Here is an 11,809-nt window from a genome sequence, read left to right as displayed (position 1 = left end):
GTTGGGGTGGCAGTGGTGGTGGGCAACATGCCCCTATGGGTGGGTTTGGTAGAAGTGATAGGCAACATGACACAAATGGGTGGGGGTGGCAGTAGTGATAGGCAACATGACACATATGGTTGGGGGTGGCAGTGGTGGTGGGCAACATGACACATATGGGTGGGGGTGGCATTATTGATAGGCAACATGCCCCTGTGGGTGGGGGTGGCAGTGGTGATAGGCAACATGACACATATCGGTGGGGATGGCAGTAGTGATAGGCAACATGACACATATGGGTGCAAGTGGCAGTGCTGGTGGGCAACATGACACATATGGGTGGGGGTGGCAGTAGTGATAGGCAACATGCCCCTATGGGTGGGGGTGGCAGTAGCGATGGGCATCATGCCCCTATGGGTGGGGGTGGCAGTAGTGATAGGCAACATGACACATATGGGTAGGGGTGGCAGTGGTGATAGGCAACATGACACATATGGATGGGGGTGGTAGTAGTGATAGGCAACATGACACATATGGCTAGGGGTGGCAGTGGTGGTGGGCAACATGCCCCTATTGGTGGGAGTGACAGTGGAGGTGAGCAACATGCCCTTATGGGTGGTGGTGGCAGTTGTGGTGGCCATTGGATCCCTATGGAGGCCTGTTGCTAGTGAACAGGGTCTGGACCCCTTGGGTGTGTGTGTGTGATTTGGCAGGTACATGTTGTGTTTTTGTATGGTGGGTGTCTGACTTACCGCCTGTGCTGTCCGCGTCTGTTCCTGATCTGGTCATAGATGTACAGGACTGGTATTACCTGCGCAATGGGATTCATGACACGTTCGTGACGTACCCATTGCTGGCTGGTCCGTCTCGAAGCTGTGGATTGTGATCTGGTGTGATTCGTGCCTGATATGCAGCTCTACCGGATGCTGTGACGTGCTGTACGTGGCGACCCCTCCAGCACGTGGGAAGTACGCATCGTACTTGTCTGGCCAGAAGTTGCAGTGTTTATGGTGCTGTGTGACGTGAACTGTGTGTTTACGGGTCAGGCGTGTACAGAAAAGGTGGATGGATTCGGAGCGTACATGTCGGTCGCGAATTTGCCACTTTTCTGCATCGTACTTGCTCGCACGGACGGTCCCGCTCCTGGTACGATTCAGCTGTAAGGTAAGGCTCCGGACAACTCTCGGGGAGCTATCCGACCCAGAGTGGAACCAACCCCTATATGTTTAGTGTCCATCAGTTTCCCTGAGTTGATATAGTGTACAGTGGGAATAGTAACATTTTAGGGGCCGATTACAATGCCACCGGGTGCAGGGATCAACGTAGGGGTACCATAGGTGCCCCCAGGCTGCCATTCGGAGGCCTCACACCCATGGGGCCCAGAGACAGTTTCCGACTGCCTTTTCATGCCGGAAACACCGGCACAAAAATGCAGTGAAAAGCTGCCATCGTACTCCCTCGGTTGTAAGAGGCGACCAGGGGAGTACCGACGGATTTCCAGACGGCAGATGGGCGAGCTGTTGTAAGCCATCTGGAAATCCGAGTTGGATTCCATTCTGACCGAGCGCTTCGGAATAGCTCGGTCGGAAATAAATCCAGCCAGCAGATTCTGATGCGGTCGGAAGGGCTCCAAACATCGTCCAGATCAAAAAAGCTGCCGGAATCATTCTTTGTGGCCCTTAGCAGGCCCCCCATCACCCGTAGCCCGCTGAATCGACCCGTGGGGGTATGCATGGGTCCCTCCATCCCATGCATGCAGTGTGAGGGGCACCATGGGGTACCCACCACAGGGTGTACCCTTTTCCCCACCCACCCGTTTTTGGCAGGGGAGCCTGTCTACGCGTCCAATATACAGGCTCCCATAGAGTTCAATGGGAGTCCAAGCTAACCGAGTCTGTAAGCATGTGAATGTATCGTACTCGCTCGCTCGGACTCCAGGTGCACGATTCGCTCATAAAAACCTATGAATCCGAGTCGTACAGAGCAAGATCAAAATCGGGCACTAAGAATAGATTTTTTAAGGTGTCTCCATATGCATTGATAAAAGTGGTAATAGAAACGTTGTATTGCTGTGTGAGGGTAGTTTTTCAGGATGGCTTGTATCATTGACTTGTTCAAAGTCTATGATAAATTTTTAAGAATAGTCATTTGTTTCTTGTTTTACTTTTGTTGAGAGTTCTACATAGGTAGTGGTTTGTTTGTTTGGTAACAGGACATATATAAAGGGGATGTTGGTATTGTGATACAGTCCATGGATTGTATATAATTGGTCAAATGGTTTGGGACATATTGTAAATGTTCCATCATCCATGTTTCACAATTCTGTAGTTTAAGTACGTTTGTGGGAGTTACATATATTATAATTCTTTTGCCGTTAGATTTATTGTCATAAAGTAGAAATTGTTCTTTATTATGAATTTAGTGAGTTCAGGTTGTATTTGTATTTCACTGAATGTTTTGGGGGTAGATGGGGTGGAAGCAGTTGATTTTTTTGTTCTAGCTATTTTCAACGTTAAGACAGAGGGTAATTGGTCAGTTACATGTTATGGAGTTCTGTGGAGTTTTTAGTATTTCGGTAGTTGGTTTTTGAGAGCTAGTGCTAGCTTCTTTCAGAGTGCCAAAAGCATCTCTCATTTCTTTTTCAGCTATGTTAGAGGGGTGGTTATGTTCCGTAACATGTAATACAGTAGTTTCTTTTATTGTAGCCCTCCCATAACATGCACTAGAATAATATTTGCTACATTTCCAATTAGATTTGTTGCCTGTCTGTTTTTCTTTGGTGCTGACGTATCTCATAAAACATAATAAAAATGTTAATTTCTGGGAAGTTATGAATTTTATTGTATTTGTTTTTATTGTAATACAGGTTTTTCTATCCAAAATTATTCTTACATGCTTAAATATTTTGAACTTTTTTTGAAGCTGAGGTGTTTCTGTTAATGCTTGCCTTTAGTATTTCTTTTTATTTTCTGCAAAAGAAAAATGAAACGCCATATTCTGTATTTTGTGTATTTTGTGGTTTGGGGGCGAATTTGGGTTGGGAATCGTAGTTGTTTTAATAGTTTAATTGAGATTTATACTGACTTTTTTGCAGGGTGGTGTTTGGATGATGTTTGAAGTTAGTTAAGTATGTGTTAAAGTTTTTGTAGAGGAGAAATAATAAAAAATATACATTAATTATTTATATAATATGAAATGTGCTTTACGATTATTTTATACAGTTGTAAAATTAAATAGATATTTTACTTACTTTGTGAAGTTGAAATCAGAGCTTTCAATGAGGAAGTCCAGTGTTATAGAAGCAATCTGGCAGAGATTCCCCTTATTCTTGCTTTTGTTTTTGGAGCATCTAATAATGTTATATTTCCTTAGTTTATATAGTGTTTGTTTCATCGTGCTTTCAATCTTATTGGGTTATTATATTTGTAGGTGTTTTTCAGTGGTTTTTACTAATGTTTTCAATTAATTTGGCAGTTGATTCCTTATATATTCTTATTTTATTTAAAAGTATAATAGTATATTATTTTTATTTTATATTGCATTGCATGTATAATACAAATTATTTATTTTATATATAGTGTTTGTAAGTATGATTAATTTGGTAAATTTAATTATGTTAAAGGTATTTTATTGACTTATAATGTATTTAACTTTAATTTTATTTATTTAATATGTTGTGTGTGTGTGATATTGTTCATATTATTTTTGTTATATATTGTGTTATAAAAAATATTTTTAAGGTGTTGATATTTTGTTTTCGGTGATAATAGTGTGATCTATATTTTTGTTATCGATATTTGTGTCATTTTGTATGTTTATTTAATGTTTTCGATATTAGTTATGATGATATTTTTGATCGATATCAGTGATATCAATGTTAATGTATGACAATATTTTTGTGTTGAATATTCTCCATAGTCTGTTAGTTTCAAAGTAAGGGCAGTCCTAACATTTTCTAAAATGTTAATTTCACCTTGTACTACTTCCTCAACTCCAGCACCTGCACGTAGTGCCATGGCAATCTCTTCTTCTTCAGTCATTTTTTAAAAAGTTTCAAGGAAATTGAGATAAAGGTTTTAGGCACAATAGGAACTGTTTGTCCTATAGGCTTGATAACCCTACAGCTAATACATAGGATGGGCCTACTCAGCATGGCGGATAGTTCCCTTCCCACTCCAGACGTCTCTGAGGAAACATAAGTAGGGGTCTCTGAGAATAGCATCACTGAACTTCTCAGATGTAACCGTTAAATAAGTACCAAACCAACGTTGGCAGCGCCATGTCATGTAGTTACTATAAACCTATATAGGATCTGCATGTTTAGACAACATAGACTGTAGGATTGGTGCCCAGACTGACTCTAGACTCCCCCACAGGGTATGTATGCCTGTGTACCAGCTAGCCCACAGTGTCACTAGAAACCCCTCTTACCAAGGACAGCATAGTTCTTGGCAACTATCAAACAAAACAACTCTGTCCCATCAGGGATTGTGGAAACAGCACAGTACGTTTCGCTCAGTCATTCATGCTCATTTAGTCTTAGAGAGATACACAGAATAAACGATGGGGACATTTTTCAATAAACGTTTATTGAACCAGCGTCATTCTAGTGTGAAATAGTTGTGCTGAAACAACCATAAGACAGAAACAGATATAAATGATTATAAGCACCAACACAGTAAAATGATCGTAGATTTCTACCAGAGTGATAAACCAATGAATACCAGCAGGTATTAAAATACATGACAGTAAAATGCGTACTCCTACGATGCGACCCTAACTAGGTGTACTTAAGTGTACCTAGCATGTATGTAGGTGTGCAGCCAAGTCCAGTTCACCTTAATCCTCCCTACTCCAATCCACCACAGTCCAAGCCACCTTAATCCACCTTACCACACCCCAGTCCAACCCAGAGCATGCCACACCAATCCAATTTGCCCGACTATAATCCAATCCATCCCACTTCAATCCAACCCACTCCAGTACAGTCCACCCAAGTTCAGTCCTCACTCAAATACAGTCTACTCAAATATAGTACAATCCACCCATTCCAATCCATCCCACTTGAACCCACCCCACTCCAACCCAATCCACCCACTCCAATCAACCCCACTTTAATCCACACCACCTCAATCCATCTACCTCAATTAAATCCACCCCAATCCAATCCATCCCTATCCAGTCCTCCCCAATCCTAACCACTCAATCTAATCTACCCCACTCAATCCAATCCACCTCACTCCACTCCAGTCCACCTCATTCCAGTCCACCCCACTCCACCCCACCCCATCTAATCCACCCCACCCAGTCCAATTCACCTCATGTAATCCAATTCAATCCATTCAATCCACTTCGCTCAAACCCTATCCACCTGCCTTAATGCAATCCACCCCATCTCAATGCAATCTACCCCACTAGAATCTACTGACTCCAATCCACCCCTCAATTTAATTCACCACACCACTCCTCACCTCACCCAATGCATTCCAGTCCATCCAACTCCAAATCATTTTAATTCACCCACTCCAAACAAATCCACACCACTTCACACCAATGCAATTCAACTCACTTCAATTCTCTCTTCTCCAATCCAACCCATTCCAGTCCAATCCAGTCCACCCCACTCAATCCATTCTACCCCACTTCCTTCCACCCCACACCAGTCCACCCCACTCCAGTCCAATCCACCCCATCTAATCCACCACACTCATTCCAATTCATGCCACTACAATCCACCCCACTTCAGTGCAATCCTCCCCATTTCAATCCACCCTAGCCTAATACAATCCAGTCAACCCCACTCCAATACACCCCAATGTCCCATACTCCTATCCATCCCACTTAATCCCCCCACTCACTCCACTCCACCCCACCCCACTCTAATCCACTCTACTCTACTCTACTCCAAACCTCCCCACTCTATCCCAATCTAATCCACCCACCATGCGATTTTTGCAGATTTCTCTTGGTGACAAGGCAAGGGACCAAGCAATGCTCAATGGCTAATGATTCCACATTTCACAGCACACATACCAAAGAGCTTCATTTTTTTTTACTTGTGGGATGTTGAGTAGCTTTGCTTTTTACTAATGTGAATAAAAAAGTGGCAGATGGGATGCTTGAATTAATCTTAGACAGTAGTTTTTGTTCATTTTATAGAACAAAGGCGTACAGAATAGGGGAATTTTTCTGCTAGAGAAGTGGTGGTGAAGTGGAGAGCCTTATACGTGTTATAATGCATTTTAAATTTGAGATATGCTATGTGAATCAGGCAGCGAAGCGTTTTAAGTCTGGGCTTGTCACACTTATTTGCACGCAGGCAGTGGTTATTTTGTAAAACAAATGACAGTACCAAAAAAATGACTAACCTTTGCACTCCTTCAAGTGTGACAAGTCAACCGAATCCAGGTTCCCACAGCTATAAGATGGGCTTAGGTATTAGTAATTTGTTATGTACATTGAGTTAATAAACAACTGTTGTTGTGCCTATCTCTAAATTAGACAAACAGTGCCACCATGTGGCAGACTGTCATAAGTGCAGGTGTTGACAATTATGTGCCGATACTGGTGAATCAGCATCCACCGGCTCAAATTAAGCACAGCTCGCAGGACCTTAAAAGTTTCAACGTGAAAAACTACAATCATTGAAGCCAGACTAAATTCAGTAGTCCAAAGATGAATGCAGTTTTCCCATCCAAATGGGTTAAACCCATAGCTTATACACTGTTCACTAGTCAGTGCATAGGTTTGGGGGTTTAAATTCTGAGTGGAGGTGAAGGTACCTGGATCCAGTTTTGGAAAATTTGGAAAGAACTGCATCTAGAGTGAAACTGAAGATTTTGGCATGAGTAGCTAGTATATTAAAGGAAAATTAAAGAAAGAATTTTGGTACACTCCGTGGTGCTTCTTTATGGTGGAAACAAAATAATGTCATTTTTTGGGAGGTTTAGTTTGAAAAAGGTTGACTGTATCCAGTCTTAGATTTCTGTGAATGAAGACAATTATAAGTGCCATATGATAAGTGGTGAATTTCGACCTCAGTCTTCAGGCCCACTACACCCATTGTTTAAAAGTGGTGTTTTAACAAAGTAGGGGACTAGGTCTCTCTTTGGGTCATACCAGCGGAGACGGAATAAAAGAGATACATTCCTCAAATAAAGAATGTGAATTAGTATTGCATATCAGAATATCAATAACAAAAAAATAGATTGACAAATATCTAAGACTAAATATTGTCTTGTGTGGATCCCATTACATTTTATTACTCACAATGCCCGGGGAAATCTCAAAGTTCGACTAAAATTGCAAATTTTCCTTGCATTCTGTATTGTAAACTTCCAGAAACCACAGGAATCCACAAAATAGCTACCACCCAAAGTTCCCCCACAAGTCAGAATAAAAATGCTACGCCATTTGTGTTGCTAGCCCTTGTGTCCCACACAGACACAGATCAAACTAGGGTCAATGAGAGTCATCCCGCAAGACTTCCTCTGACCTTCATTTGATGTGTGCCACTTACGGGCACTAGACCCAGTCACACAAGTAGGGTAGCATTTTTATCAGGACAAATGGGTAAACACTAGGCAGTACAAATTTTGTGGATCAATGTGCTTTCTGGAAGTTTATGTCACAGAAATGAATGCAAGGAAAATGCACTATTCAAGGCAAAGTTTGAGGTTTGTGTGGAATTGTGGGCAAGGGAACCTTGTAGATTTCATGCAAGGTGCACCATACTGGACACTGTGTGTCTAGTTTTCAGAAATGTGTGGGTTTGATAGGTTTCCCTGAGTGGCTGTCGAGCCCGGACCCAAGTACTGCAAATCAGGTTCGAAATGTTGATGTCTCCACATTGTGTTTTCAGCCTTTTCATGACATGGGCGCTATGCCCACCCAGGTACCATTTTCACTGAGAGACTTGAGGAAATCCTGGGTGTCAGGAAATGTGTGATTACCTAGAGATTCCAGAATTCTCCATCACAGAAATGTGCGGAAATTTGTTTTTTTAGATATTTTTTGGGGTTTTCAAGGGTTTCTGAGGAAGAAAACCTGGTGAGAACCACATAAGTCATCCCAGCCTGCATTCCACAATGTGTCTAGTTTAAAAAAGGTGCAGGTTTGCTAGGTTTACCTAGGCGTCTGCCGAGCCAGGGCCCTAAATCAACAGCTAGGAACATTGCAAAAAAGGGTCAGTTCTCAGTGGAAAAATGTGTATTTCCATGTTGCGCTTTGAAGCCTTTCCTGTCGCTGGCACTACCCCTACCTGCATAGGTGAGGTACCATTTTTATCGGAGATTTGGGGGATTGGTAGATGGTAGGAAATTAGTTGCTCCCTGCAGATTCCAGAACTTTCCGTCACAGAAATGTGAGGGAAATGTGGTTTGTAGTCAAAGTTTAAGGTTTGCAACGGCTTCCGGGTAAGAAAACCTGGTGAAAGAAAAACAAATCGCTTCACACTGGATTCCTACATTTGTCTACATTTTTAAAAAATTTGCAGGTTTGTTAGGTTTCCCAAGGTGCCAGCTGAGCTGCAGCCCAAAATCAACAGCTAGGCACATTGCAAAAAAAGGTCAGTTTTCATTGGAAAAAAGTAATGAGTCAGTGTTGTGTTTTGGCTCCTTTCCTTTCACGGCCACTAGCCCTACCCACACAAGTAAGGTACCACTTTTTTCATAAGATTTGGGGAAATGGAAGGTGGTTGGAAATTAGTTGCTCCCTACAGATTCCAGAGCTTTCCATCACAGAAATATGAGTATAATTTGTTTTGCATTCAAAGTTTGAGATTTGCAAGGGCTTCTGGGTAAGATGTAAATGTAAATGTAAATGTATTGGCATTTATATAGCGCACTACTTACCCGTAGGGTCCCAAGGCGCTTCGACCGCTGCGAAACCCTTCCTGGCTTCCCTGAGAGATGGTCCCTTAATGGGTATCTCCAGGGTGAGACCAGGCATCCCCGGCGGTCTGGTGGGGCCGTTAGTGAGGATGAGGCAAGCTAATGCCCAGAGTTGCCGAGTGTGATCGCTGATCAGAGTGGGCACCGAGGCGAGAGAATTATCGAGTCCGCTGACCCTGGTCCAGAAACCTGCCGCGCCGGGAATCAAACCCTGGTCCCAGGCCGTCCTCTGCTCTCGGGTCTGCCGCCTCTAACCAGTGAGCCACACTACTTCACTAGTGAGAGTAAGAAAACCTGGTGAAAGAAAAATAAATCGCTTCACCCTGGATTCCTACATTTGTCTATATTTTTAAAAAATGTGCAGGTTTGTTAGGTTTCCCAAGGTGCCAGCTGAGCTGCAGCCCAAAATCAACAGCTAGGCACATTGCAAAAAAAGGTCAGTTTTCATTGGAAAAATGTAATGAGTCAGTGTTGTGTTTTGGCTCCTTTCCTTTCAAGGCCACTAGCCCTACCCACACAAGTGAGGTACCACTTTTTTCATAAGATTTGGGGAAATGGAAGGTGGTAGGTAATTAGTTCACCCTGCAGATTCCAGAACTTTCCATCACATGACAGAAATGTGACGAAAATGTGTTTTATAGGTTAAGGTTTGATGTTTGAAAGGGCATCTGCTTAGGAAAACCCAGTGACAGCCAGACAGGTCACCCTACCCTGGATTTTCCTAGGTGTTTAGTTTAAATAAAAGTGCAGGTTTGTAACGTTTCCCTAGGTGCTGGCTGATATAGGGCACAAAATCCACAGTTGGGCACATTGCAAAAAAGGATCCGTTTTCAGTGATTAAAATGTGATGTGTCCATGTTGTGTATTATGGCCCTTTCTTATCACTGGCACTAGGCCTACCACACAAGTGTGTACCATTTTTATCAAGAGACTTAGGGGAACACAGAATAGTAGAATTAGTGTTATTGTCAATTGCATTTCTCAGCATTTATGCCTTCCAAACGTAAGCCAGTGTGTTAGAAAGAAGACATTTTAAAAAGTGCCCTCCTATTCACATGCTAGTATGGGTACCCAAAAATACATAGGTTTCCTTGATTCTATTTTTCACTCTTTATATTTCACCATATGAATTGGTCTATATCCTGAAAACAATGAAAAACCATTGAAAGGTGCAGCTCAGTTATTGACTTGAGTACCTCAAGTTTTTGGAACACCCACAAACCCTAAAAAAACAACAGCAACAAGAAGGGTCTAGCAGATTTCACAGTATATTGCTTTTGTAAATTGGTCATTGTGGTGATAAGTTACAAATGAAATCATTGTCACAAATGGACAGTTTGTTTCTTTGGGAAAATCTTGAGGCATGTACACAAATTACCTTTTGCTGAATTTAGAATGTTGTCTTCTTTTCAGAAATCTGTAGCTTTCCAGGATTACCCATGGGTTTCACAGCAGTTTCCACCACAAATTTGAAGTCAGTTAAAAGCAAAACAATTAGGAAAAATAGGCTATCTCTCAGCTCTGTGCTTTCCTGAAAGCTAGTGAAATGGAGACTTACATTTTGTTGATGTAATTTTTTGGTGAAAACCAGACACTTTTTTGCAGAGCACTTTTTTCCTATTTTTCACCAAAAACTCAAAATATAGCTATATTGTGCCTATTTTCTCAATCCCCTCGAGGGGAATACACAAACCCTGGGTACCTTTGGAATTCCCAGGATGTTGGGAAAAAGGACACAAATTTGGCTTGGATACCTTGTGTGGAAAGAACATTGTGGAGGTCTAAATGCGAACTACCCCAAATACCCAAAAATGGACTTAGCATTCTAGGGAGAAAAGGCCTAGCAGCGAAAGGTTTAACTTTCTCTCTATTTGCCAACATTTGGGCTATCATCTCTTTCCCATGAGTCAACACAACACTGAAATCTCACCTGATGCCATTTGAACAGTATAATAACTTATTCCACTCTACTGGGATCAACCTTTATCACTGACACTCTTCCGTCCCTGTGTTACGTAACTTGTAAATATAAAACATGTGTATATTATAATCATTTAAGTGTATGTCTTGTGGTCTCCCCACCTTTCACTAATCAATTTCTTGACACCTGCCCCTAAATGTAACCACCTACATAGCAATCGTTGCCAAGTCACTTTGAAAAGCATTTCGAATTGATAGGCCACTTAGTTAAAGCAACTGTAATTTTCAAATATGCTATAAACTGACAAAATTACAAGCACAATTCATGAAAGTACTCCCATTTTCTCATTTGCAAGCTTGTGTATTTAAGTACAACCACTAATTGCTTACAACCACATTAGGCATCACAGAAATATGCCCAACGAGATCCAGATGCTCCAATGTTAGTATTGCCACATTTTGTGGTTCTGGGTAGTTTAAATTGCTTATGAAATTATATGCAAGTAACTGAGTTCAAACTGTAAACGGAAAATAAAATGTCATCCTCACTCTGTGTGGATCATGCTCTTTCCATGAACAGTGACTCATCGTATTAGAATTGAGAAGTTTTCCTCACTTGTGCAAGGCATACCAGTTATCTGTTGCACACCTATTTTATACCTCTCTCAATGGGGAAAACAAATCTACCCATAATGTGTGAAAGGCATCAGATCGGTTCCTCATTTTAAAGAGACAGGCTTTGTTCAGCTTTGTTCAGCTGATTTATGGAGTTTAAAACTGAACTGACTCTCCCTGGATGCACCTGCGACCAGGATATATGTTACTCTAAATGTAAAGTGATACTTGTATAGCGCACTACTCACCCGCAAGGGTCTCAAGGCGCTTGTACGAATACCACTGTGGAACCCATCCTGGCTTTCCCTGTGAGGCGTCCACTCCTGGGCACCCCCAAGGTGGAGGCCAGGCATCCTTAGCGTTGTGGGGGCTGTTGTGGAATTTAAGCAAGCTATTGCCCAGAG

This window comes from Lissotriton vulgaris, chromosome 10 (assembly GCF_964263255.1).
Source record: "Lissotriton vulgaris chromosome 10, aLisVul1.2, whole genome shotgun sequence".
In the NCBI taxonomy this organism is placed as follows: domain Eukaryota; kingdom Metazoa; phylum Chordata; class Amphibia; order Caudata; family Salamandridae; genus Lissotriton; species Lissotriton vulgaris.
This window is presented reverse-complemented; position numbering follows the sequence as displayed.